Here is a 26,335-nt window from a genome sequence, read left to right as displayed (position 1 = left end):
GGGAGCTGCGATTGGCTGAACCTGCAGACGCTGCAGGTAAACAAACCGGCCCGGCCCGCCAGCGGATTTCCCTGACGGGCCATGTGCCAAAGGATGCCGATCCCTGATTTAGCCACAGAACAGGTACAGCACAGGCATCCCCAGAGAGGGAAGATGGTCCAGTGGTTTGGGAACTCGTCTCTGACTCAGGCATCCCAGGTTAAATTTGATGCTCTACCACAGACTTCCTGTGTGGCCTTGGACAAATCCCTTAGCCTCTCTGTGCCTCAGTTCCCCATCTGTAAAATGGGGGGAATAGCAGCGTCCTACGGCACAGAGGTGTTGTGAGGATAAATACACTAAGGATTGTGAGGTGGTCAGATATTATAGTCATGGGGGTTGGCATATAAGTACCTGAGATAGCAGTTCAAGCTTTGTCCATCCTACCCAGCAAAATGACCTCAACTCTGAGCTGGCGATACCACCTAAAGAGGTGCGAGGCCCCCCTCAGTCTTTGCCTGTCTGCTGAAACTACCAAGAAGTGTGTCCGGTAAAGCTAATTATGAGGGTGGTTTCCCTTGCATATAGTGCTGGAGGATACGGCTGAGTTTAGCCCTCCGACCTCAGTTATGGAGGAGCCCAGCTGAAGACGGACTGAGCTCCACTCGGAGTTCGGCTATTTCACAACATAGCCCTCTGCCTCCATCACTGGGAGCGGCTGCCTGCTGAACAGCTGTCTACTCCTGAGTACCTCTTTCTGGGAAGGAATTTTCACACTGCTGGGATTTTCAGGCATTAAGGCCCCCAGTGCTAAGGCTGCCAGGGTTTACGACCTCACTGGGGAAGTATGTGAGGCGTAGCTCAGCCCACCACTCACGCTGCTGCTGTCAGCACGTTGTCTGCCTGTTGTGCTTCTCTGCTGTGGGCCCTGCTGGGATTGGGGTTATTGCAGTCTAGTCCATATCCCTTTTCATGTGGAACAAGGGCAGTTTTCTTGTCCCTCCTTCCAGAATAGCAAAGTCAGAGAGAAAAAAAGATCGGCATTAAAAGAGCAAAGAGCCAGGCTGTGGCTGTTCTCATAGAGCTGCAGCAAGTCCAGTGTGCGAGCACTGCACTGAAATGGGCCTAATTCTCTTCCAGTCATAGCATCTGTGTCCAGACCAATGGATTCTTGGCCAGGGGGAGCATTTAAGTTGTAATTAAGAGCAGATTAATCACATCTCTCAGGCCCTCTGAGCCCTGCAGGCACGGAGCATCAAACGTGCTGTAGCCTAAGTTGTTCTTGTCAGCGCTTAGAATCATAGACTATCAGGGTTGGAAGGGACCTCGAGAGGTCATCTAGTCCAACCCCCTGCTCAAAGCAGGACCAATCTCCAACTCCCTAAATGGCCCCCTCAAGGACTGAACTCACAACCCTGGGTTTAGCAGGCCAATGCTCAAACCACTGAGCTCTCCCTCCCCACCCACAGCCCTTGCTGAGCATCATGATGGTGCAGTTTGGCCGACACAGCCAGCTTTCAGAGAGGCAAAAGATTAGCAGGGAGAGAGCTTTCTAGCATGACAGGATGGAGCCAATAAAAACAGTTAGTGCAAGGGAGGGAGATTTGATTGCCCAACTTCAGGCATCTTCAGCAGAGGCAGGCTCCATCTGGGAACACTGGGGATTCTCCACAGCCCTCACCACAGACAGCATTTTACAGCTGTCAGTGAGCGCCCAGCCATGGTGGTCAAGTCTGTTGTGTGGGCCCTTATCAGAGGTTCTTACCGTGCCAGTCTCGACCACAGTAGTATCTCCAGCTCTGCCAGCACATTTCCCAAATGGAGGTACAAGTCTTCAGACTGCTTTAAGAATCTGAAAGTGCAGCTAGTTAGGCAAGCCTCCCTTTGATCCTATGACAATTCTCAAAAAAAACCTCAGGGCCAAGTGTTCAGAGGGCTTATCTGCTCTCTCTCCCAGGGCCTCCCTTTCTTGCTTAAAGACTAACAAAAAGAGAACAGGTTCATTCAGGAGGTCATTTTCACCCTTTTTATTTCTTTTTTCCCTTTGATTTCTCATCCCCTTGTACAAAGGAACAAAAATCAAAAAAGAAAATCCTGAACCTTCTGTTAATTGCTGCTTTTCTTTTCTTTCTAATTTTTTTTGCCTAGCGGCCAAAGCATTGGGTTGGCTGCTTTCTGATAAACCCAAAATCAATTTCCAGACAGTGGGGCAAGTAAAGATTAATTAATCTATAAGAGAGGGGGGGAAATTGTATAAAATACCCATATGTTTTGGATCATTTTTTCTGTGGTTAAAAGAGTCACTGCTGATGTTCTCAAGCTGTAGTCCATGGAGCACTAGCAGGTGATCTGCAAACAGCTGTCATGTCACATGGTCCCGGCTCCTCCTATCTTTAGCTGCTTGATTCCATTAAAGAAGTTTAAAATCCATGGAATGCTTTCCCAATGTTACTTCTCTGTGTAAGTATTATGATGGTAGAGTCTAGAAATACTAGTCACAGATTATGGCCCCATTAAGCTAGGCGCTGTACACACACATAACAGAACAATGGTTCTCACCCCAAGGGAGCTTGCAGTGAAGGAGATGGGACTCAACAAATCGTTGTTTGAGAGCCCAAGGAAGCAGCAAGACTAGAGCTGGTCAACGTTATTTATTCATATTTTTTGATACATATGTTCTCTCTTCCCGTCCCCCATTTTCTGATTCTTAAAGATTTTTTTTTCAGATGGTTTCCCTTCTCTTCTCTCCCTTTTTTTCCAGCCTCTTTTTCTCCCCTCCCCCCCTTTTCTCCTTCCATTTTGTCACTGGAAAAAGTGTGTGTGGAGGGGTATTTCTACATTTTGAGCTGGGAGGTGCGATGCCCAGCTCAAGGAGATATGCACACACGAGAGCTCCTCTGGGTAGTGCACCTATTCGAGGCAGCTAGCCTCTCCTGTCACTCGCTCAAGGGCAGCTAGCACAAGTACGTCTCCTGGAGCTGGAATCACATCCCAGCTCAAAGTGTAGGCATACTCTGGGGGGAGGGAAATGAGAATAAAAAGAAGAGAGAAAGGGGAGGAAGAATTGGAAAAAAATGTTGCTTTTGTTTTTGTCAAAAAATTGGAAAGTATTGAAATTGTTCATGGAAAATTAAAAAAAAAAACAAATTTGTTGCAGCTTTTCATGAAACGTACTCTGACCAGTTTTGATCAGCTCTCAGTCAGATAGTTAATATATTTAGTGTAATAAGCAGCTGCCACACTAGCTGCTTTCCCATTGTTGAATGTTTTGTTAATATGAGGGCTGCCATCTTAGCCAACATACTGGGACTGAACCAAATACCTCCAGACCTAAAAGCATGAGCTGCTACAGTTTGAACGAAAGACACAAGGCTTTCTATCTGATGCTGTAACAGACTCATATCCTCTGTAGATTGGGCATAGAGGGACAGCTGTGATGTGTACTCCCCCGTGGTTTATAAGGGCATCAAGACAGAGGTGTTTTTTTGTGGGGAGGGGTGGGGTTTTGGTTTTGTTTATTTTGTTTTTACGTAGATATTTGGAAGAGGATAATTAAGAGGTTCTGTGAATTTTTACAGGCAGCTCCTGTGGTATATCTGAAACCTCTGTTAAAATCGTAGGCTGTCACTTTACATTTCAGGATTTTTTCCTGGTCTTGCCTGCAGACTAGGAAGGCTCTGTGGGAAAGTATGCTGGATGGGCCTCACTGGAGTCAGTCTGCAGCCAGCCTACCTAGGGTAAGATGGTGTGAGCTGTGCCTCTCTGCCTTAGGGAGCAATCTGCTTCGTCTTTCTCTGTTTTTGTGTGTTTATCATTCTGAATTCCAAGAATTAAAGTAGTGTTACATTGCAATCCGCTAAAGTAGTTGTTTCTATCTAACTTTTCTGTTTGTGCTGTGAACATAACAGCTCCCCATGCATTGGAAACATCGGGGAGAAAGTGCAATTGAAAAGTAACAGCTGTCAATGCCACATGCTATTATCCGTAGATTTGGGTGATTTCACCCCCCCCCCAGCAAATAGATTTATTACCAAAGAAATGCATTTTGGGGGCTCTGAAACTATTTGCAAATTCAAGTTGAATTCCACAAAAGTTTTGACTAAAAAAACCTTTTAAAAACTTTAAAAGACTAAATGTTTTGTTTTGATCATTTTGAACTACTTTCTTTTGACTGCATTTCATTTTCAAATTTGGCCTATTAAAAAAATATAAAGGGTGAAAAACAACGCAAAACCGCAAAAATTAAACAAAAATAAATCAACAAAAAAATTTTCAGCATTAGCAGACATTTCAGTTGACTCTAACCGAATTGAAAAACCAAATAACCTTCAAGTCAACCTGAAATGTTTGTTAGTTTGAAACATTTTTTTTAGTTTTTTGATTAAATGGAAAAAAAATAAAAATTCATTTTAGCTCAAATCAAACTGAATTTTGGAGTGGCATTTTTCAGTTCAGCCCCTTGATCAAAAATTGTATCATTCACTCAGCTGCGCAAATGAATGGAGAGATGGTCAACATGATTATAAATGGGAGGGGTGGTGTCTGTAAACACATTTTCTCTTAAGAGATAGTAAACGCTATGAAAAAGTTGAAGAGCCCCTGTACTATGGCTTGTATCATTACTGTCGGGACTGCTTTAGCTGGAGAAAAGGCCTAATACTAGATAATACTTAATCCTGCCATGAATGCAGGGGACTGGACTAGATGACCTCTCAAGGTTCCTTCCAGTGCTTTGATTCTATGAATTACCCTAACAAGAAAAAACTAAGGCTCTAAAATGAATAGATATCACCAGTCTCTTTTAGTCTGGCTTATCTTTATTTCTCTGCTGGTGTGTCATGATTAGACTCTCTTCAAGTTCTTAATTCTGCAGAGCTTTTCCAGCTCACAGAAACTTCTGGCTGAAGGCCCCGGACACAATTTGAGTTCCAGGGTGAACCTTCTATAAATGCTTTTTGATGAGATCAGAATTTTTGGCAAGTTATTAGAGAAACATCTTAAGGACTCCGCTGAGCTCAGCGTTCCCTCTAAGAGTGATTCAAATACAGATGCCAGAAGGCAACACAGGCACAGATGTTACACAAGTGATTATAAACTGAAGTTCAGCCAGACAATTTTTTTCTTTACTTTTCTAGAGTTAAGAAGTTATTTCCAAATCTCCCTGTCTCCTCCGGGGAACAGCAGAATAGCTGGCAATACCATTGGCTGGTTTGTATCATCCAGTTGCTCTCTCTGGGACAAATTAAGCCCTATGTGTGGACTGTGTCTGGCAGAAAAAGAGACCGAAGGGAACTGGCTTGTGCCACCCTAGTTACAGGAGTGTTGGGGACTGTTTCGTACTATAAATTATGTCCTGGATATTATGTCCTTGTCACATTCTGGGGTGCAATCCAGACCAGTGAAGAGTTGGGCCATCTTTTACCCTGTAACCGCAAGTGCCTCACAATGCTGGACCGCTGTGGGTTCTCCACCTGGGATGCCCACAGTCAGCAAAAAGCTTGCACTGTGCGCTAGTCTACACAAGAAGCGCTACATGGGGGCAGCTGCACCGCTCTAGTGCATCTGGCCCTGTGTCTATGTACTGGGCAGCCCTGGTCCAATGCTTTGAATCTTGGAGCCTGCCTGCAATACCACAGATTTCCAGTGACTTCCATCAGCCAACATGTGTGGTGACTCCACTCTCTCTCCAGCCCCATATTTTCTCAAAACATGTTTTTCTGAAATGGCCAGCCCTGTCCTGGAACAATCAGAGGGATATTAAGGTTTGTTGCCTCTTTAAGGAGTCAATATTCAACAGTTTGCTAATTTGACTGGAATCATAGAATATCAGGATTGGAAGGGACTTCAGGAGGTCATCTAGTCCAACCCCCTGCTCAAAGCAGGACCAATCCCCAATTTTTGCCCCAAATCCCTAAATGGCCCCCTCAAGGATTGAACTCACAACCCTGGGTTTAGCAGGCCAATGCTCAAACCACTGAGCTATCCCTCCCCCCAGTTCAAACACAATACTAGACTGGTTTAGATGAAAAGTAAAACAAGTTTATTGACAAAAGAAGATAAGATTTTAAGCAAGTTCAGGTATAAGAGAAAGTTGGAAATGATTGCCAGAAAATAAACGTGAAAATACGCATCTAAAAGTCAAAAACTTAATCTAGCAAATTTGGGTTCAAGGCCTTGTTTACGATGGCCTTTCTCACCCAAAGTCTCCCAGCAAGAAGGTGATGGTGACCCACTTCTCGGTCAGGATCTCTCCCAGAGCCTCAAAGGTGCTGCTGCCTTTGTCATCTCAGGTGAAAGAGAACTTGGGGGTTCCCTGCCCCTTTCTTTTCCATGGATCCTTTGAAATGGGTTCTTCTGAAGGGTACCCCTCCAAGGTGAAGCTTATTCAAAATGTGAGATAAGCGATATGGAGTCTGGTGCTGAAAGAGGCTCCATGCTCTTTCTTCTCCCACTTTTATGTTTGCTGAAATGCAAATTGTTCTGTATTATGCCATCTCCTCGCCCCCTGTTTACTACTTATATGTAAACTGAGGTAAACACACATTCCTTTGTTTAGGATACAACTGTTTAGCACTTTTTGCCTAGGCAGGGCTGTCTGATTTTGAACATGTGCTAATAACATCATACAGGGGGAATTCATAACTTTACGTATAGTATTGCCACATCCATTTCACATAATGTTATTGACCAGCGAGTTATTAGTTTTCCAGTGATACCTCACAAGGCATGCTTCGTACAGATAGTACTACAATAGGGTGGGACTGCAGTTGTGCTTTTCGTCACAGTTCTCTATTGCTGCAGTCGGGGAAAAGCAGAGTGCAGGACTGCCCTGACCATGCCTCCTTCCACCTCCCGACTCCACCCTCTCATGCTGGGATACCCTTGCTCCAATTCTACATCTACGATCGGATGTGCTACGAACAATGCATTAGTGGGACTCTATCATCTTTGTGCAACTGGTGCAAAAGGGACATAGCGGATGAGTTTCCCCAGCAGTGGCTCTCTCTGACTGTTGGAATCTCTCTCTCACCCACATCGCCCTGTGCCACGACAGAGTTCTCAGTTTGCTGGCAATTCAGAATTTTTTTTTAAAAAAAAATTGAGGTTGAACCAAAACTGAGCCTCTTTGAAATTTTCATTGAACTGAAACGTTTTAAAAAATAATAATCTTAGGTCAATTGAAATGGTTTTGTTTTGGCAAACTTGAAACATTTTGTTTTGTTTTTTTTACAAAATTAAATGACATTTGGAAACAAAAAGCCATTTTGAAGAGAAAAATCAAAATTTTTTGACTATTTCACAGTTTTCTATTTTTGTTTTTTGCCAAAACAAGCTGATGAAATTGACATGAATTCGTGAAACATTTCGGTGTCACCAGATCTACTTTTTTTTTTTTTTTCTGAAAAAGGCTTTGTCTGAAAATTTTTTCCAGCTTCAGTTCTAATCAGTAGCGAGGGTAGTGTGTGGGATGCAGTGCAGACAGTAAGTGGCTGGTGCCAGAGTGATTGCTTAATCTGTTCCTGATGGCCTCGCTGTGTTCCTGGGATGACTAAATCAGAAGCACTTGCCTGAGTGCATGGAGCACTCTTGGGTGCCTTAATAAATCCCAGCTGAGCACCCAAACCCTTAACCATGAACCATCCCCAGTCTTGGTGAGTTCAGCCCCAAAGTGCTCACTGGGGCAACTTCGATACAAATAAGAAGGTGCTCTGAAAGTACCCTGACCGTCAAACCTTCACTGAACCCGATGTGGAGCGCATTACAAGTCACTGCTCCCATGTAATCTTTTGAAAACTCTGGCATCCTTGTCTATGTGCCCCAGTGTCCCCACCTGTTATATGGGGACATTGATAATTTAACCTTCCTTGTACACTGCTTTGAGGTCTACAAGTGAAAAGCTCTGTATAAGTGCTAAGGATTTTTATAATACTAGTTGGGTTTTTGTTTCCTTGTAGATTATTGATTAGTCTCTACCATTGTAGGTGCACACATTTATTTCAGTAGAACATGGAAAACAAAGATAAGAATCCCTATATCAAAGATGTTTATAATATAAAGACACAGTGTGATGTCATACTGAGCAAAACTATATTGTCAGGTAAACTAAATGGCATGTGGTCTTTGTAAGTGGAATGCCTCATGCAATGGGTGTTGTGCAGCAGGTTGTTTTAAAGGCTGAGAAATGAGACGCATTGGATGCAATTTTCCAAAGAGACTTAGGTGTACAGAAGCCTTATAATTAGGCGCCTCTGGTATTTAGGCACCTAGCTGCTGTAGAAATCAATGGGAGTTATTGAAGATTTTATCCATCATGTATTGTAACTGGGAGAGTTGGGAAGTTAACCAGTTCAGACTGCAGAACGGGGAGAGATTTTTTTATTTCACCTTTGTGTGATATAAGTCAAAAGCTAAATTGACTTATGTTACTTTTAATGCAAAGGTTCCTTCACTGTTCCAATTTTTCAGTCACACAAGCTCTGGATTGGTTCCCCCCCCCCCACACACACACACTCCCCTTCTCATCCCGACTGCTTTATTCTTAACAAGCTACATTTTTGTCTGGAGGGTGGAAAATATGCTGTTGGTTAACTCTGAGCAATAGCAACAGCATGGGGAATAACACGAAGGCACTTCAGCAAGATCAAAGAAAGCAACTTTCAAATTCTCTCCCTTCTCTTTCCACAAGTAAGGGAGAGTCATGAGGCACTGGGCAAACATTGGTTAACTTCTACCAGAAGGTATCTTCTGCCTTGGGAAAAGAATCATGGTTCTGAACTAGAACTTTCCCCAGGAAAACGTGCCTGTGTTTCAGACAGTGAAATACTAAGGTAAGTCCTGACTGAGCAGTAAAGAGCCATATAACTTCTGTTTCCTGGGAAAGATTGCTTAGAGGCAAACCATTTGTTCTCTGGAAAGCAAGTCTGCCTCTGAACTTCACATCTCAGCTCTCACTGCGGGAGCAAGTTACACCGTCATTTACTAGGGCACATCCATACAAGCCTCCAGATAGAAATACAGAGATTCTGTGTCAGTTAACATTGAAATGCTCCAAATCTAGAGCAAAATTTTCCTTTGGATTGTGTATATAAACTGAACTTAAATCATTGATGTTCCTTTTACCATTTTGAAAGGCTTTTTCTCCCTACTAGACCTTTCAAAAGGCTGTTTTCATTTTTTTTTACATGTTTAGTCCCCTTTAAAAATAGGGCTGCATTGTTCCCTGACATAGTAATACCGCTACCAGTATTGTGTTACGATATCACCTAGAGCAGGGGTCGGCAACCTTTGGCACGCGGCCCATCAGGGAAATCCCCTGGTGGCCGGGATGCTTTGTTTACCTGCAGCATCCGCAGGTTCGGCCGATTGCAGCTCCCGCTGGCCACGGTTCGCCGTTCCAGGCCAAAGGGGGCTGCGGGAAGCGGCGGCCAGCACATCCCTTGGCTTGCGCCGCTTCCCGGAGCTCCCAATGGCCTGGAATGGTGAATCACGGCCAGTGGGAGCCAAGATCGGCCGAACCTGCGGACACTGCAGGTAAACAAACCGTCCCGGCCTGCCAGCGGCTTTCCCTGATGGGCCATGTGCCAAGGGTTGCCGATCCCTGACCTAGAGGCTCTGGCCAAGATCATGGCCCCCTTATGATAAGTGCTGTAATTGTCAAGAGACACTGTGTGACTTAAAGAACTAACAGTCTAAGTAGACAAAGGGTGGGAGAAAGCAAGTGTTATCCCCATTTTACAGAGGGGAAACTGAGGCACATAAAGAGGAAGTGTTTTGCCCAGTGTTCCATAGCAAGCCTGTGGTAGCACCAGGAATTGACCCCAGCTGTCCTGCGTCCCAGTCTAGTGCCTACCCACAGCCTTATTCTCAATACTAGTGAATGTGGGGGGAAGGGGAAGGGGAGGATAATCTGGTGGAATATCCCCCATGTTATTCTAGTGTGTGGGCGGGTTGGGGAAGGGTGCGAAGGGCTTCTGTCTCTGTGTAACTTTCCTCATGGGATTAATCCCAATAACTTCAGTATTACAAGAAGAAGAGTTACATCACACATGCACAAGTGTTTGCTGGAGCAGAGGCTGGCTCTCATTGCTGTATCTGGACTAATCCATGAGTTACCTTAAAAATCCTGGATATAAATATTTAAAACTATTTTCAGATTTATCAAGGTCTCATATATTTAGGCACAAGACAAAATATGTAATCTTTAAAGTAATGAATGTATAACTGCAATAAAAAAAATTCCCTTGCAGATTAAAAAAATAAAAAGACATTACCTACCAACCCAGCAAGGACACATACAATTGGAAGCACTGGACTTATTTGCAATATTCTAAAGTCTGTTTCGGCAGGAGATGGCAGGAGACAGAAATCTGCTGTTTTCAGACTCCATCGCTGTAATTTTAGCAGTGCTGCAGACAGTGGAGATAAGAAGAGGGCGTTTAAAAAACTTTAATTGACAAAGTGACATTAATTTGAAAATAACATTTCTTACTGGGGAAATGAAAAGTGTGAGTCATGCAAATTTGCAACGCGTTCCTGATTCAAATTTCTAGTGCAGCATTGAGTTGTAAAATGATAAATCTTTCTCTGCAGAGCTTCTTTGTCTATGGGGTAGCACAGTGTCTATATCCTGCTGTTCTGGTTGTTTGAAAGGACGTCACAAAGAAATTGGCCTTGTGCACACCAGCATGCAAACAGTCAAATGTTCTATCAACTGTCTCTTCCTTTACGATAAGTGAGAACTTTGTAAACTGAAGATTGTTTTCCAGAAGGCTGTGTTAAATGGGAAAGAGAACACTTGACTTAGACAGCAAAGGATACTCACAATGCAAGGGGCTAGTGTAACCCATCACGTCGGTGGAGGTTCATCCAGGATTCAAACTGCAGTAGGCCTCAATGCTCTGGATGAGCTTCTTCTGTCCAGGGGAAATATGTAGCCCATTGATCAATATATGTTGTGTCCTCCTCTATGCCTGGTCCACAGAGACTATGAGTTTGTTGCAGTTCCCTAGCACAGAGCTTGGCTTTTTAGCTCAAACTGTAAAAGTTTATTCTTTTACCTCTGAACAGCCCAGGTTCAATCCCTACTGTTGGCCACCATGGCAGCCATCTCACTGGGAACTTCTTTTGTTTGATTAAATGAAATTTTTTTGGTGAACAGGAAAGAGTTAAAATCAAAGAAAAAGGTACAGTGTGTGTTGGGGAGTGGGTGAGAGGGAGTGTTATTGTAACATCGACAGACCGCCCAGTCATCTGTGGGCGGGATCGAACCTGGCACCTCTGAAGCTAAATGCATGCGCTAAAAGCCATGTGGCTCTTAGCTCAAGCTGTAGAGCAGACTCATTAATCTCTCTCAAAGTGGTCTCGGTGACACTAGTTGGGGCAGAGTACCACATCCAGGAGGTGTGTGGGTTACGCTATTGACTCAGTTCCTGTGGGAATCGCAGTAGAGTTATAAAAGCCCTGGCCTAAATTTTCAAAAGTGACTAGTGATTTTGGGTGCCTCCATTTTTGGATGCGCACTTCAGAACATCTTCAAAGGGCTTGATTTTTCAGAGGGTACATGCTCACTTGCTCTCAAAAACAGGCCCCTGAAAGGTGTCTCAGGCTGAGTACCCAAAATCAATAGTCACTTCTGAAAATTTAGGCTGGCGGTCCTGAGATAGGATTTGCAAGGGTGTAAGAGTTGGCTCATGTGGACTCCATTAAAAAACCAGGACCAAACATAGTATTGTTATTAAATTTACTAGCCCTGATACTCTGTTTTGTCCCTTGTCCAGTCAATTACACCTGTGCAAAGAAGGTGCAAACTACAACCATTCTGATATGAGAGGAAGGAGTGTTTTAGGAACAGGACAGGATGGGACATCCTGGGTCATCAAGTCCAGTCCCCTGCTATAACAGGCAGCTTCATTGTATAATCCTATTCATAAATTTATGAAGCTTCATCTTAAAGCTGCTGAGGTTGTTTGCCCCCACTTCTCCTAGTGAAAGGCTGTTTCAGAACCTCACTCCTCTGATGGTCAGAAGCCTTCTTAGTTCCAGACTACATTTATTTCTGGCCAGTTTATAACCATTTGTCCTTGTGCCAGCATTGTCCATTAGCTTACACAGTTCTTCTTCCACCCTAGTGTTTACCTCCCAGAAGTACTTATAACCCAATATCTTGCGGTTAAGGCTGTAGACTGAGATGGGTGATCTGCATTCAATGTCTTGCTCTCCCATAGACTAAGTGACCTTGGGCAAGTTACATAGGACCTGATTTTCAGAGAGCCTGAGGCCTGCCTGCACTTCCCATTGACTTCAGTGGGAGTTGTAGAGGTTCAGCACCTGTGAAAATCAAGCCCTACTCTCTGAGTCTCAGCTTTCCATTGGTAAATGGGGGTGGTAATACTTCCATCTCCTCAGACTCTCTCGATTTAGATTGTAAACTTTTCAGGGCAGGGGCTCTCTCTTATTATGCCTGCCAAGCTGTCTGGACTGACTCACGAACATGAGTGCCATCCTCAGGGCAGACTGTTAAGCAGCAGGGCATGAACCCCAAACTGGGTATGAGTTCTACACTTAGATTTCACTAACCAAGAACCAAGTGTGAACTCCTCAAACACTATCCCAGCCTTTACATGGAGTCACAGTGTCCCCTTGGGCCCCCTGGTCTATCTTGCTACCCAGGCAAGCCTGCCTTTGTGATAGATGGCCCCTTACACCAAAAATCACATCAATATTCAGGTTACTCCCAGTCCCAAAGGACCAGTCACTTATCCCAAGTCAATTGTACCTCAGATCCCACACCAAAGACAATGCTTGTAGCCTATAATTAACTACAGATGTAAATAACTCTTATTTCTTTTATTAGTTAATACAAGTTTAACACACACACAGAGCAGATAAACATACACCCAAATGAATTACTTTTTGGAACCTAAGACTGTAAGAGAAGCTGCTGTGATATGCAAGGTTTCTATATCCTTTTGAACTAACCCAAACTAAGCAGCCTGGGGACCCCTTGCTTATGTTTAGAAATCTTGCCCTCTCCAAATTCCAAGCAGCATTGTGATAACAATAACTTCTTGATAGGGATTTTTATTTCCTTCCCCCTGAGTTCAAGTTGTGATGGGATGTGTCCACCTGTGAATCTCTTTTAATGGGTGTGGGGGTGCAGGGAGAGCCATTGACAAAGTCTTTGTTCTTTGATGTTTCACGTTGGTTTGTCTGGTTTTCTTTTGTTGGGCAGGAGATGACACCTCCTGTGGTAAACTAGTATTTCACTTGGTAATACTTGTCTCCTGACTGTCGGGGTTTCCAGTTTCATAGCAAACACTTTTGTATAGTTACAGAGCAAACATTTAAATACTACCTTATAACATGGAATACAGATATTAAAAGTGAGATTAAGGCATGCAGCAACTCACAAGCATTTCATAAAGTCCAAACACATTTCTATAAATCTAATACGTATTTTAAAAATACTAATACACAGATGAGCCAGACTGGTTTCCAGCTATGCATTTGTCAGTGTTCAGTGAGGCTTAGTGGCCTTGGCATGAGCTGGCACCTAGTCTGCCAGTGTAACAGTGCCTAATTAGTGTAATGGACCCCACTCTCAGATGGGGCCTCAAGGCATTATGGTAATATAAGTAGGAAACCACTTAAATTACAGAGAAATTACACTTTTTCATGGGTTGGTCATGGCATAAATAGCAAATTTCACAGATGTGTTCATACAGTATATATGGAATAAGCATTGTACTGCACTACCGTTACGTTAGTAAGTCACCCTGGATAAGGGAGTCTACTAAATCAGCAGAGCTGCAGCTGCTGGCCAGGTACCCAGCTCTGAAGGCAGCACCACCGCCAGCAGCAGTGCAGAAGTAAGGGTGACACAGCATCTTATTGCCACCCTTACTTCTGCATTGCTGCTGCCGGCAGTACTCCCATCAGAGCTGGGCAGCCAGAGAGTCCCGTTGCTGGTCAGATGCCCAGATCGAAGGCAGCGCCGCTGCCAGCAGCAACACGGAAGTTAGAGTGGCATGGTATGGGGGGCATCACTTTTGCGGGGGGTATCATCACAGCCTGAAATATTTTCAAAGGGGGTCCCAGCAAAAAAAGTTTGAGAGCTCCTGGTTTATGTCCTGCAACTTGACAGACACTCTCAATCAACTATCCACTATGACTGGAGTGATATCGCATGATTATGGTCTACTTAGGCATTTTTAAGGAGGACTTGTGGCACCTTAGAGACTAACCAATTTATTTGAGCATAAGCTCACGAAAGCTTATGCTCAAATAAATTGATTAGTCTCTAAGGTGCCACAAGTCCTCCTTTTCTTTTTGCGAATACAGACTAACACGGCTGCTACTCTGAAACCTGTCATTAGGCATTGTTGTAATCACAGAAGTTTTGCAGCATATGTTATGAATAATAACGTCTTTATTTTGAAGGTTAATTTCATGAATGATCCCATGTTTCATGATTTCTGTGAAATCATGAATTAATTAGGCGCCTAACTATAAGAAGTAATATTTTTGCACGGATGTAACTGATTACACAGCTTGCAAGGCAGTGAAGAATTGGGCCCCCGGTGTAGGATTTTTAGAGGAGACATTAAACAGTGAGGTCCTGCCATCTCTGTGCATACTTTATCCCATGCTGCTTTTCATAAAAATTATACAATTTGCTCATGTACTCAGCTAAAATGTTGTTTATTCCCAGTGTTTTCTAGTTGATGTTTTGGATGATTTCACTCTTCTTTTTTTTTTTTCTTTCTTTTTTTTAAATTTCATTAAACTGAATATCTTGACATGTAAATATGCAGAAAATGTTGTGGAAAATGAAAGGCTCATAAAATTTCAAGCCGAAGAGGGATAGCAGGCAATTTTTCTTGTGTTGTGAAAGGAAAAGATGGGCAATAAAGTGAGAAAAATGTGTTAATACATATATGTATACATAACTAAGCACACATACGTAATCATTTTGTGATGGAGCACAGCAGGACAGGAAAAGAGCTGATTGTAGCTGTCAGCGAATGCAGACTGAGAATTAGGAGGTTATGCTAAATGATTCCAATTCAGAAAAGTATTTAAGGAAACACCTAACTTTTAATACAGAAGTAGCCCCAGTGACGTCAGCTGATTGACTTCACTGCTCATGTGATTAAAATTAGGCATGTGCTTAAGTACCTTGCAGAACTGGGGCCATTTCCAGGAAGTTAGTGATGTTCCTGGACAGTATGGGTGCACCGTAACTTCACTGACAGGTGCACCCAAACCGTGCTCCACCAAGATAGTGCCAGCCGCCCAACATGGCAGCAGGTGAATATGCCCATGGTGCAGGAGAAGCAGCTGCCAGCAGCAAGGCAAAGCTAATACCCACCTCCCAGTCAGGGTCCCTTCCCACTCTTGTTGAATCTATAGCCCTACCCTAGAAATATTCAGCTAGATTCTGGAGATATGTCTCCACTGGAGCTGGCAGGTATAAAGAGCTCACGTAGCTCTTCTCATAGTGCACTAAAAATAGTAATGTAGACACAGCAGTATGAGTGGGGGGGGGTCGGGCCGGGGGGGGCGCCTAGCTGCTCAAGTACAATCCTGTCTGAAACCATAGGGCACCCAGCATTGGTGGAATCTTTGGAACTTCATCCATCTTTGCCTCAGTTCTCCATCTGCACAATGGGGATACCACCCCCTCTTCTCACAGGGGTGTTGTGAGGATAAATTAATTAATGTTTGTAAAGCACTCTGGTACTATAGTGTTGAGTGCCATAGCAAATCCCATGGGGCAGTTAATAATTCCATCTTCAGGGTTTGAATAGTGAGCAGTAAATAAGGCCTAGGGGCATACCCTGAAGAATGAGGAGACAATAAAATATTGACTAGCTGCTCATTCAGTGACCATTCATCCTCTGCACTGTACAGGGCAGGGATCCTGTGGCAAAAATTAGTATGTGATCATGAAATCAAAGACTGTCTCATAATGCTTCCCAGAAGGGACTGAATTAAAGTTGCACATACAACCTTAATTCTTGCATTTTCTAATTTCTGAGTGCTTGCCTGTGCAAATTTGTGCTTGTCTGTGTGTGTACAGTTAGCCACCTCCCTGGAGCAAAACATATCCAAGCTGGTAGCAAACCATTCTCAATACTAGTAAAATACACTTCTGGTTTGGGATGGAAACTGGAAGTGCAGATTATTTTATGTACTGTATGGTATCTCCTTAAATGCTCTAGGTCCTGTACAAATACTTAATACCAGGCCCAGGGGGTTCACAATCTGAATACTTACTAGATAAACAAAAGATGGGTTGGAGGAAGGGGTAAACACCAAGTGGAGAGGGTGGTGGCTGGAATGCATTTTGATAGTTCCACCCTTTCAAAAAATTATATGCACAGATAGTCCCCAGCTTCCCTACTGCCTAGGCATTATTAGCTGGCTCATTTCTTGTAGGCCCCACAGCAGAAGAGGATTTGAATAGAGAGGACAGTGGACTTGCGGACTAACTCTGGGTGGGCTTCCCACTAAGTAAGGAACAGCTTGGAACAAAGCATGAAGATGATTATGCGAGAAGACGACAAACAGGGCATAAAGGCTGGCCTTGTTGGCGGAGCAGTGAGATTGGCGGTGGGGTTAACGTTATAAGGGGGAAAGGCAGATAATTAAGGATGGGTAGAGTTAGGCAAAGTTCCCAAGGTCAGGGCCAGAAGTCTGAATATAGTATGGGGATGAATGGGGAGGGAGGGGGTGATGTGGACAGGAAGATGATCTTAGCAGGTGTGTGTTTGTGCTCGTGTTTCTTCTGACATTACTAGGAGCAGGAACAGGCACTTAAGTTATTAGGTTTCTGTTACTCTGGTTTCAAAGACAACAAATGTTTCTTTAAACTGGATAGGATAGAGTGCTACCAATTGACAGTTTGAGAGGCAACTTCATGCTGTACTGGACCAAGCTTGGAACTGGGAGTCAGGAACTCCTTGAGTTGTAAGCCCAGCTCTGCAAATGATTCCCTCTCTGGCTTTGTGCAGTCACTTTATTTGTCTCTGCCTTAGGGCATGTCTATACAAACATTTAGCTTGCAGCAAGCCAGTGTGTAAATCTACCCCTCGCTAGCCTGCTACTTATTAAGTATCTGTGCAGACGTGGCTGTTGCGCTTTGACCTACCCATAGTGTACTTTGACCTCCCCTGCTTTGAAACAGGAGTAGATTAAATACACTAGGGGACATTTAGCATGCAGCAGCAGGGACCACTGGACACTTAGTGCATGGCAGGCTAATGCAGGGTAAATTTACTCCCCAGCTTCCCATGAACTAAGTGTTTATATAGATAAGCCACAATTTTGCCATCTGTAAACTGGAGATAATACTTACCCCTCTATGCAGGTGTTTGGTCTTTGCTGTAGGATTAGGATTTGGGCCTCCAATATTTTAATTTACTTTGTGTATTTGAACTAAATAGCCACCGGTAAGACAGACAGAGAGGCATGACCAATCAAAATATCCTTGCTCTCCCAGATGGGTTTAATGATGCCATACTTCTCCTGAAAACATATTTAATATCATATCTGACCAACTGGCCTTACCTAGAGATTAATTTGGTCCTGTTTTCCAGGGCCTAGTTAGACTATGCTGAATTCTCATTGCAAAGACGTATTTGAAATAAGCGTATATCAACTTTTTTTTTTTACTTCTAAATTATATTTGAGATTGTTGCCTGCGATTTTTGCAATAAATCTGCAGTACATTGCAGCTGGACAGCCCACGAATGGAGGCAGAGCAGTGGAAAGGTCAGTTCGGTTAGTTCCAAAACCTCCTATGAATCCAAAGGAAGATCCTCTGATCTAGACAAATTTTTAAAGCTGTGCCAGCCTTGCAGGCATTGGCTGATCAGAGACAAATTGGAATCCTTATAAATCAGACACAGAGCTAGCATTAGGATGGTACCAATGAACCAGCATAAGAATATTACTTTGTGCACATTTGGAATTTTGCCCTATTCCACATAAATCACTTGTATTATATTTTGTGTGTCGACCTCCAAGAGAGTTTAGTCTTCATCGACCAACTGTTAGGCATGCTGGGTGCCAGCTAAATTAATCATGAACCAAATAATAACTAGTGCAATGCAATACTTTTCTTTGTAGCCTCAGACATTAGATACAATCAGTTTCTAAATTTCCAAGAATATTTACAATGTCAGAGGTTATGAAACTGCTGGTATATATATATTTTTCCATCACCTGATATATCCCTGCTGTTTTTTAATATGTGTCTCTATTGGAGTGCTCTGTCTGTGTCATCAGCGCAGCGCTTACTTCTCCTTGTTAACCTCTCATAATTCACCTCGGCAGCCCACACTGCACTTCTCAAATCAAAGCCATGCTAACAAAGCCATTAGATGAAGAGGAGATGTGATATGTTTCTGCTAGAAGATATTGGTTTGGAATTGTATGTTTGTTTTTCACAGGTCCACTTATTCTTCTATTTAGAAAGGTGGCTGTGTTTGTTAGAGCAGTCACTTCACAGCAACTGCTGTAGTGAAGGTTACATCAGGAAATACCAAACATTTCTCTACAAACATAGATGTCAGAGATGGAAAAGATCAGTCAGACTGTCTGGTCCATTTCCCTGACAATGAGGGAATATTTCCGCCAATCCATAAACGTTGGGACTTTCGTTACAGAAAGTTTAAAGTTGTCTTGTAACATTACAATGTCAATATAGTCTGCATTCCATATATAAAACCACTTTGTCAAAAGAAAGTGATATAGGTTGCAAAGTCAAGCATTCAAAAGATAGGAAATAGCAGATTTATAGCTTCCCATGCAGCCCATCCTGTGCGCTGAATGAAGCAGGGGCTCCTGGGAAAAATATCCTTTGTAATTGAGTTATTAAAGACTGAATCGTGATGTATACAGTCTTAGCGGTTGGTTTATGTCCTGAAACATGAGGGTTAATATCACTTAGACATTTTATTGTAGTTAGTGTAACTGCATTTCCCTTCTTACTGTCTAATTGATGTCTAAGTGAAGGACCTAAATCCACACCGTGTAGAGGTCAAGCATAGGAGTTTCTTACGTACAGCGCTGACGGAGTGTCACCTCACTTATTAGGCTCAGAGACACTGTCAATCAATTGATTACAATGGAATATATGGATTTTCCATGGGTGGGGAAAGTGACGGGGTAGACAGTTCCACACCCCCGGATAGGTTTAGCTGCAAGACATGATAGCACAGTAGCCAATGGTCAAAAGGTTACATAATGTCTCCGCCCAAGGTCTCAAGTTAACAAATTAACATTTAGCATTTAATTAGTACTTTAATAAATGTATTAGTATAGAATATATGTTGGATTCAATTTGGGGTCCATAGGAATGAAATAGCTCTTTTGATTGTCCAACAGATACATATCTAGGGGTAAAAGCAAAGAAACAGTGAAAGTATATGGCAATAAAAATTGTCTTTCAAGTTGCTTATTTATGTTTTAAGGCAGGCATTGGTTCCTGGGAAAGGGAGGTGGGAGGAGGCCATATCTTATACTGACATGTTCCAACCTTTCATAAACTCAAGGTTGGATGTGTGGGAAGAACATCTCCCTACAGAAGAAACTAACACAACAGAAACAGGACTTCTTTGTTCTATTTGCAACTTTGAATAAGACACAATTATTGCCCCCCACATCTGGCGTTTTGCTGACCAGGCATATCTTAGCAAAAGCAAGGTTATCTTTGGTTATTTTGCTTTCTCTTAGCTACTGCTATTTGCTAGGCCTCTGACCTCTTGACCAAACTGTGGACTTTGGGCCTGTACACAAATCCATATACCAGGTTATTACATCAGCAATGGATTTAAACCCTTCACTAAGCTTTTTTAACATCCTGCTAAGCTGCTTGCCACAATGATACCATGTGGCAATATTGACAATGGGTTAATTATGCATTAATGCAAGTTTCTTTTGATCAGTTTTGAACTGTTGCCATTCAGCTTAATGAAAAGTCCCCTTGTCTTATGAGTGACCTTTTTACAACACTATGTTATACACCTTTATCATGCCATCATTTTTTGACTCGCCCAGGTGGATTTCACCAAACGAAATAATCTTAGTCTTTTTAATTTCTGTTTATATGGAATCTTATTATGATGTATTAGTTTTGCAGGAGCACTCAAAGGTTTCCATGTGGATTGTGGCCCCATTGGGTGAGGCTCCGTTCACACAGGTAGACGCAGTTGTTACCCAGAGGAGCATACAAATGTAATTGCAATAAGAGTCAACAAACAAATGTGACAAAGAATGTGTTTGTTCAGTGCTTAGCACAATGGGGCCCTGGTCCATGACTAGCGCTCCAAGGCTACAGCAATGCAAATAATAAATAATGGTAATTAATAGGAAGGAAAATGGTTGAGGGAGGATGAGGGTAATAAAAATAAGATTCCACTCCTTCAACGGTGTGGATCACTTGATACTGCCAAATCCGAATGGTGTTAAAGAAAGAAATATAATCCATTGATCCCAGCTGCTGCTGCGGCTACTACCTTGCCTCTTTGGTCAGTTGATTTCTTGTCTTTGTGTTTTTATTTGTTGCCCTTCTCTGGATGTCTTTCTGCCACATCTTTTTCCTTTTTGAAAAAGCAGATTTAAAGGGAAGGTGAACCACTGATATACATAATGGCATTATAATACTTTCTGTATTATTCTCTCTCATCCCATACTGCCTAGTATTGTCTTTGCTTTCTTCTCCATATACAAGTATTCAGCAGATGTTTTCTATGAGTTGTCCACAATGACACCCTTTCATTTACAGTTAATTTAGAAGCTATCACTGCATATGAATACTTCAAACTCTTCCTTCTGAGGTACATTTACTTCCATTTGTCTATATTTTCCTTCCTGTGTAATTTACTGTGACTTTCACCAGTAACAAGTTTCTAATTACCAAGAAAGCTTTGCTACTCTTCTGTAGCAGAAGCTGTGACATGATGTAATGCTTGAAGAGCATTGTTTAGTGGTAAAAGAAAGGGATTGGGAGTTAGGATAGGGATCCTCACTCTGCCATTCACCTGTTGTTTTGTTCAGGTTTGGACTGGTGTGAAATAATTGGCTCAGATACCATGGTGACGGGCACCTTATATGAAAGACTAGATTAGAGATCAAACAAATGTTCAAATTGCAAGCATCATAGACTATCAGGGTTGGAAGGGACCTTAAGAGGTTATCTAGTCCAAAGCAGGACTAAGCCCCAAATCGCTAAATGGCACCCTCAAGGATTGAACTCACAACCCTGGATTTAGCTCAGTGGTTTGAGCATTGGCCTGCTATCTCTCCCCCTGTCCAGATTCTTAAGGATGCCTTAATTACTGATTTGGAGTTTGGGGGCAAAATCCTGGCCCCATTGAAGTGTTGAAGTTCTTAAGCCTTGAAGTTTTTAAGACATGACCCAATACCCATTGGAGCGGGAAGACTCCCACTGATTTCAGTGGGCTTTGGATGAGGCCTTCATATAGCCTTAGTCCAAATCAAATTCTCATTCTCCTATCAGGGGTGTCACCACGTAGTTAAAATCAGCAAAAAATGAATCCTACCAAATAGTCTGTGTAATGCAATATTATTTCTTCTTATTCCCCATATCCATAGCACCAGTTTTCATTCCTGTTACTAAGGGTAGCACTAAGAGGCACTGCAGCCTGGACAGCCGTTGCTGTGCCTGCAACTTTGGGGTGGGGTGGGAGCCCAAGAAGATGCTTTGATGGCTGTTGTGTGAGCTCCTGAGGAGAGGCAGGCAAATGACAGGCAGGCAAATGACATGAGCTTCACAGCATATGGAATCACAGAAATATAGGGCTGGAAGCACCTTGAAAAGTCATCCAGTCCAGCCCCCTGCCTGGTGCAGGACCAAGTAAACCTAGACCATCCCTGAAAGGTGCTTGTCCAACCTGTGTTTAAAAATCTCCAGTGATGGGGATTCCACAACCTCCCTTGGAAGCCTATTCCAGAGCTTAACTACCCTTAGAGTTAGAAAGCTTTTCCTAATATCTAACCTAAATCTCCCTTGCTGCAGATTAAGCCCATTACTTCTTGTCCTACCTTCAGTGGACACGGAGAACAATTGATCACCATCCGCTTTATAACAGCACTTAACATGTTGGACGGCTGCTATCAGAACATCCCCCCCCACTCAGTCTTTGTTTCTCAAGACTAAACATCTGTTTTTTTCAACCTTTCTGCCTAAATCTGGTTTTCTAAACCTCTTATCATTTTTATTGCTCTCCTCTGGACTCTCTCCAGTTTGTCCACACTCAGAATAAATTGAGCAACTGTCTTGTCAAGCTTGAACGAAATAGAACTATTGCAAATGTTAGGCCTCAAACTTCCGTATACTATAAAATGTAAGCCTTGCAAAAACAAAGCTTAAGCTTGTGGGCAGGACACGCTGCAACCAGATAACAATTTATGCAGACTCCTATGTACTTAACCCCAAATTAACCACATTCAAGATCTAATTGGCTACAGAAAATAAATAGGATACGAACAACTAACAATTGGACAGAAAAATTAAATATGCATCAATTATACAACTAGGGCAATCACATAAACAATGTGGCCCACCCTGATTGGTTGGTCTGTTCTAAAACATGGTCGTCAGATCAGATAAAAAGAACGAAGGCACGGGACTGTGTGTGTGTGTGTTTTCGGTAAACCCAACCCACACCCCCCTGAACCGAAGGGACGTGCACTTCTCAACTGTCTGTACCTTCCAGTGCGGAAAGTGGCCGACTAAAGGGTAACGTATTTTCGGACGAATGCTCGGTAAGTCTATGGAGTAAAGACGTCTGGCTGCTTCAGCCGCATTGATCATAGTTGTATCGATACTGTAGTATAAAATCAATAGTAGGTAGCTGATGCATAATAGCTTTGCATGTATTAGTGCTTGTCTTTTAAGTAGTCCGAACAAATGCATGTAATGCTGTCGTTCATCAGCTTTATGTTGCCTTTAAAATAGTTTGTCACCAGAAATATAAAGCTGGTGAATAATAGTTTTACTTATGTCTTCGGGGCTTTTATTATGACCTGCCAGGACCAGCATATGTAAAGTCACTGTTCAGAAACTCGCACATGGTCCACAATATTACAGGTACTTGTGCTTGTCTTCAGTATAATCTGCCCTTTTGTATTCATTCTTATTCAGTGCTGGTCTTTGGTTTTCCTTTTCTTGTTTATTTAGGCTGTTATTATAGTCGGAAATCATTAAAAGCCTTTCTTGAGGAATAATTAGTAGTTCTTACTTATTTTATATGGACACCACTTAACCTCATTACATCTGTGTTGGGTGGTGGGAAGTAGCAAACACTCCGGGGTGAAATAGGGCCCCGAGGCATGCCTTCTTCTTCCTTTGTCTCCGCACACACCTTTCCTAAAGTTGGGTCACCCAAAGCTGGACACATCCACCCCAGAATGATATTAGCCCTTTTTGCAACTGCATCACATTGCTGACTCATATTCAATTTGTGACCCACTATAACCTCCAGGTCCTTTTCAACAGTACTACCAGCTAGCCAGTTATTCCCCATTTGGTAGATGTGCATTTGATTTTTCCATCCTAAGTGAAGTACTCTGCACTTGTCTTTGCTGAATTCAGACCAATTTGCCGAGGTCATTTTGGCTACTAATCCTGTCCACCAAAGTGTTAAACTCAGTATTAATGTCCTTTATGGCAAGTACTAGTTTTACTGATTCTTAATCCAATAAAATGTTTTCACCACATTAGCTGCGTGCTTTTGATTGATGATAAAACTGCACCTTTCTCCTTGACCCCAAGAGGAACATGTAATATGAACATTTTCTGTTCATCCAAACATGTTCTGGGCCAGATTGTGAGAAGCCTTTCTGTACGGGCACAGAGATGCATAAAAAGTCACCTCCATTTCTGTAATGGCGCCAGGAGAGCCTATGACATTAGCAGTCTCTGTGCTCTGGGGGGTATACAGGACTGCTTGTTCCTGCTACCCTAAGCAAACAAGGCACCAAAAAAGGGGCTGGGAGGAGGTGGACTCATACCCTTGCACACTGATGGAAGAAATCTCAGCGTCTGTCACAACGGGGCCTCAAACTGGATTGGGACCTCTAAGTACCACCGCAATATAAATAATTGCCTTAACACAGTGTTAACAGAGCCAGACTGTGGGCATAAAATGCTCCCTTACACCAGCTTGTGAGATCTTGGGGAGTGGCATGAGGGGGGGGAGACCAGCCTCCCTGGGGCTAAAGAGGAAGGATGACCCAGTGGTTCGGGAGATAGCTTGGGGCTGGGAAGATGTGGGATCAATTCCTTGCTCTGCTGCAGGCTTCTTGTGTGACCTTGGACAAGTCATTAGTCTTTCTGTGCCTCCGTTCCCCATATGTAGAATGGGGACAATAGCACTGCCTTGCCCCTTAAGGGTGTTGTGAGAATAGATACAATAAAAAGCATGAGGAGCTCAGGTACTGTGGTAATGGTGACTATAAAAAGTACCTAAGACAAGTAGTCTGTGCTTGTGAGTGGGAAGGAACAGGGAATAGTTGGAGTGTTGGCTCTAACCTTTCATCATGCCAGCCAGTGCAGCTCTCCTGGGGGAAGTATGCTGCACTGGATAGGGGGCTGGTGCCCGGGAAATACCACCACAACCCCTGGCGCAGGGGAGAAACTAGGAAGCAGATAGACAGCATCTGTGGCAAAGCCACAGTTGACCTTGGCTATGTGCGTGGTCCTTGTTCTTGTTTTGTACCTAATGTTTTTTCGAGATTCTTGGCAATGCTGGCTACAAAGAGCACCTGGAATTCCAGGCAGCGCCCAGGGACAGACTATACAAACATATACTGTGATCTACCATAAGTAAACATTAAAATGCTAATTCAATATAGCTAATAGCACACCCCTGATACCAAACCACAGTGCAATTCTGGCTGTTCAAAAAAAGAAAGAAAAGAAAAGAAAATACAGTCTCCATTTTAAACCGAAATAAAGGTTTTAGGATTAGTGATTTTACAGCACCAAGAATTTATGATGACGAAGCATCAGTAGCTGCTGAAAGAGGCTGTTGAGAATTCAAGTACTGTACTTGTAATTTTATAAGATAATTATTTTTCTGATAAGATCTGCCATGTATGAGACTTAGTACATTGGGGCCACTGCATTCTTGTACAGATAAATTGTTTTCATTTTCTAATTATATAGTAATGCAATTTACAATGCAGTTTTATTTTCATTGTATCTTTCATGCACACCATACCCCAAAATACTTTACACAGAGTAAATAATAGAAGAGACACAGACAGTTTATACAAGGTAGAAAAGATATTAGGCTTGATTCATTCACTGAGTTTTGCCAGCAGAACCAGGCTGTAGACCTCCAGCAGCATTTGTGCTACCAGCCAATATCTAAAACAAGCCATATGAAGTGGGTGGGGCCATCCAGAAAGGGGTGGAGCCATGGCAACTAGAACATATGCTAATTCAGCATCTCTCTCAAACAGCAGAGTTGGTGGAGTCCAGCAGATGATTAAAGTGTTGTTAGCTTAACTATTTTTTCAAAAGGCAGATCCCTTCTCCTGGGGATTCTAATGCATAATAGATACTCCTTTTTGACCCAAGCAGCTAGTGAAAGTCCAGGGCCCTGCAGGTCATTCCAGTTAGGAAAATAAATTGAAGATGGAGTCAGGTACCTTTGATGCAGTCCTGTTTATTTCCAAACAATATACAAGCCCTGTTCCCTGAACACAAAAGGAACCAAACAACAGGAGGTAATTTCTTTGATTACAGCCCCAAACCTCCTTTAGCCAGCACCAGAATCAAAAGCTCCCTGTCAAGGTTCCTTCCCCACTCTGAACTCTAGGGTACAGATGTGGGGACATGCATGAAAACCTCCTAAGCTTACTTTTACCAGCTTAGGTTAAAACTTCCCCAAGGTACAAACTATTTTACCCTTTGCCCTTGGACTTCCACTGCCACCGCCAAACATTTATCTGGGTTTATTTTTATTAGGAAAGCGTCATTTGGAAACATCTTTCCCCCCCAAAATCCTCCCAACCCTTGCACCCCACTTCCTGGGGAACGTTTGGTAAAAATCCTCACCAATTTGCATAGGTGACCACAGACCCAAACCCTTGGATCTTAGAACAATGAAAAAAACATTCAGTTCTTGAAAAGAAACATTTTAATAGAAGAAACAGTAAAAAGAATCACCTCTGTAAAATCAGGATGGTAAATACCTTACAGGGTAATTAGATTCAAAACATAGAGAATCCCTCTAGGCAAAAACTTAAGTCACAAAAAAGACACACAGACAGGAATAGTCATTCTATTCAGCACAGCTATTTTCTCAGCCATTTAAAG

Source organism: Natator depressus, chromosome 2, assembly GCF_965152275.1.
Source record: "Natator depressus isolate rNatDep1 chromosome 2, rNatDep2.hap1, whole genome shotgun sequence".
NCBI classification, from domain to species: domain Eukaryota; kingdom Metazoa; phylum Chordata; order Testudines; family Cheloniidae; genus Natator; species Natator depressus.
This window is presented reverse-complemented; position numbering follows the sequence as displayed.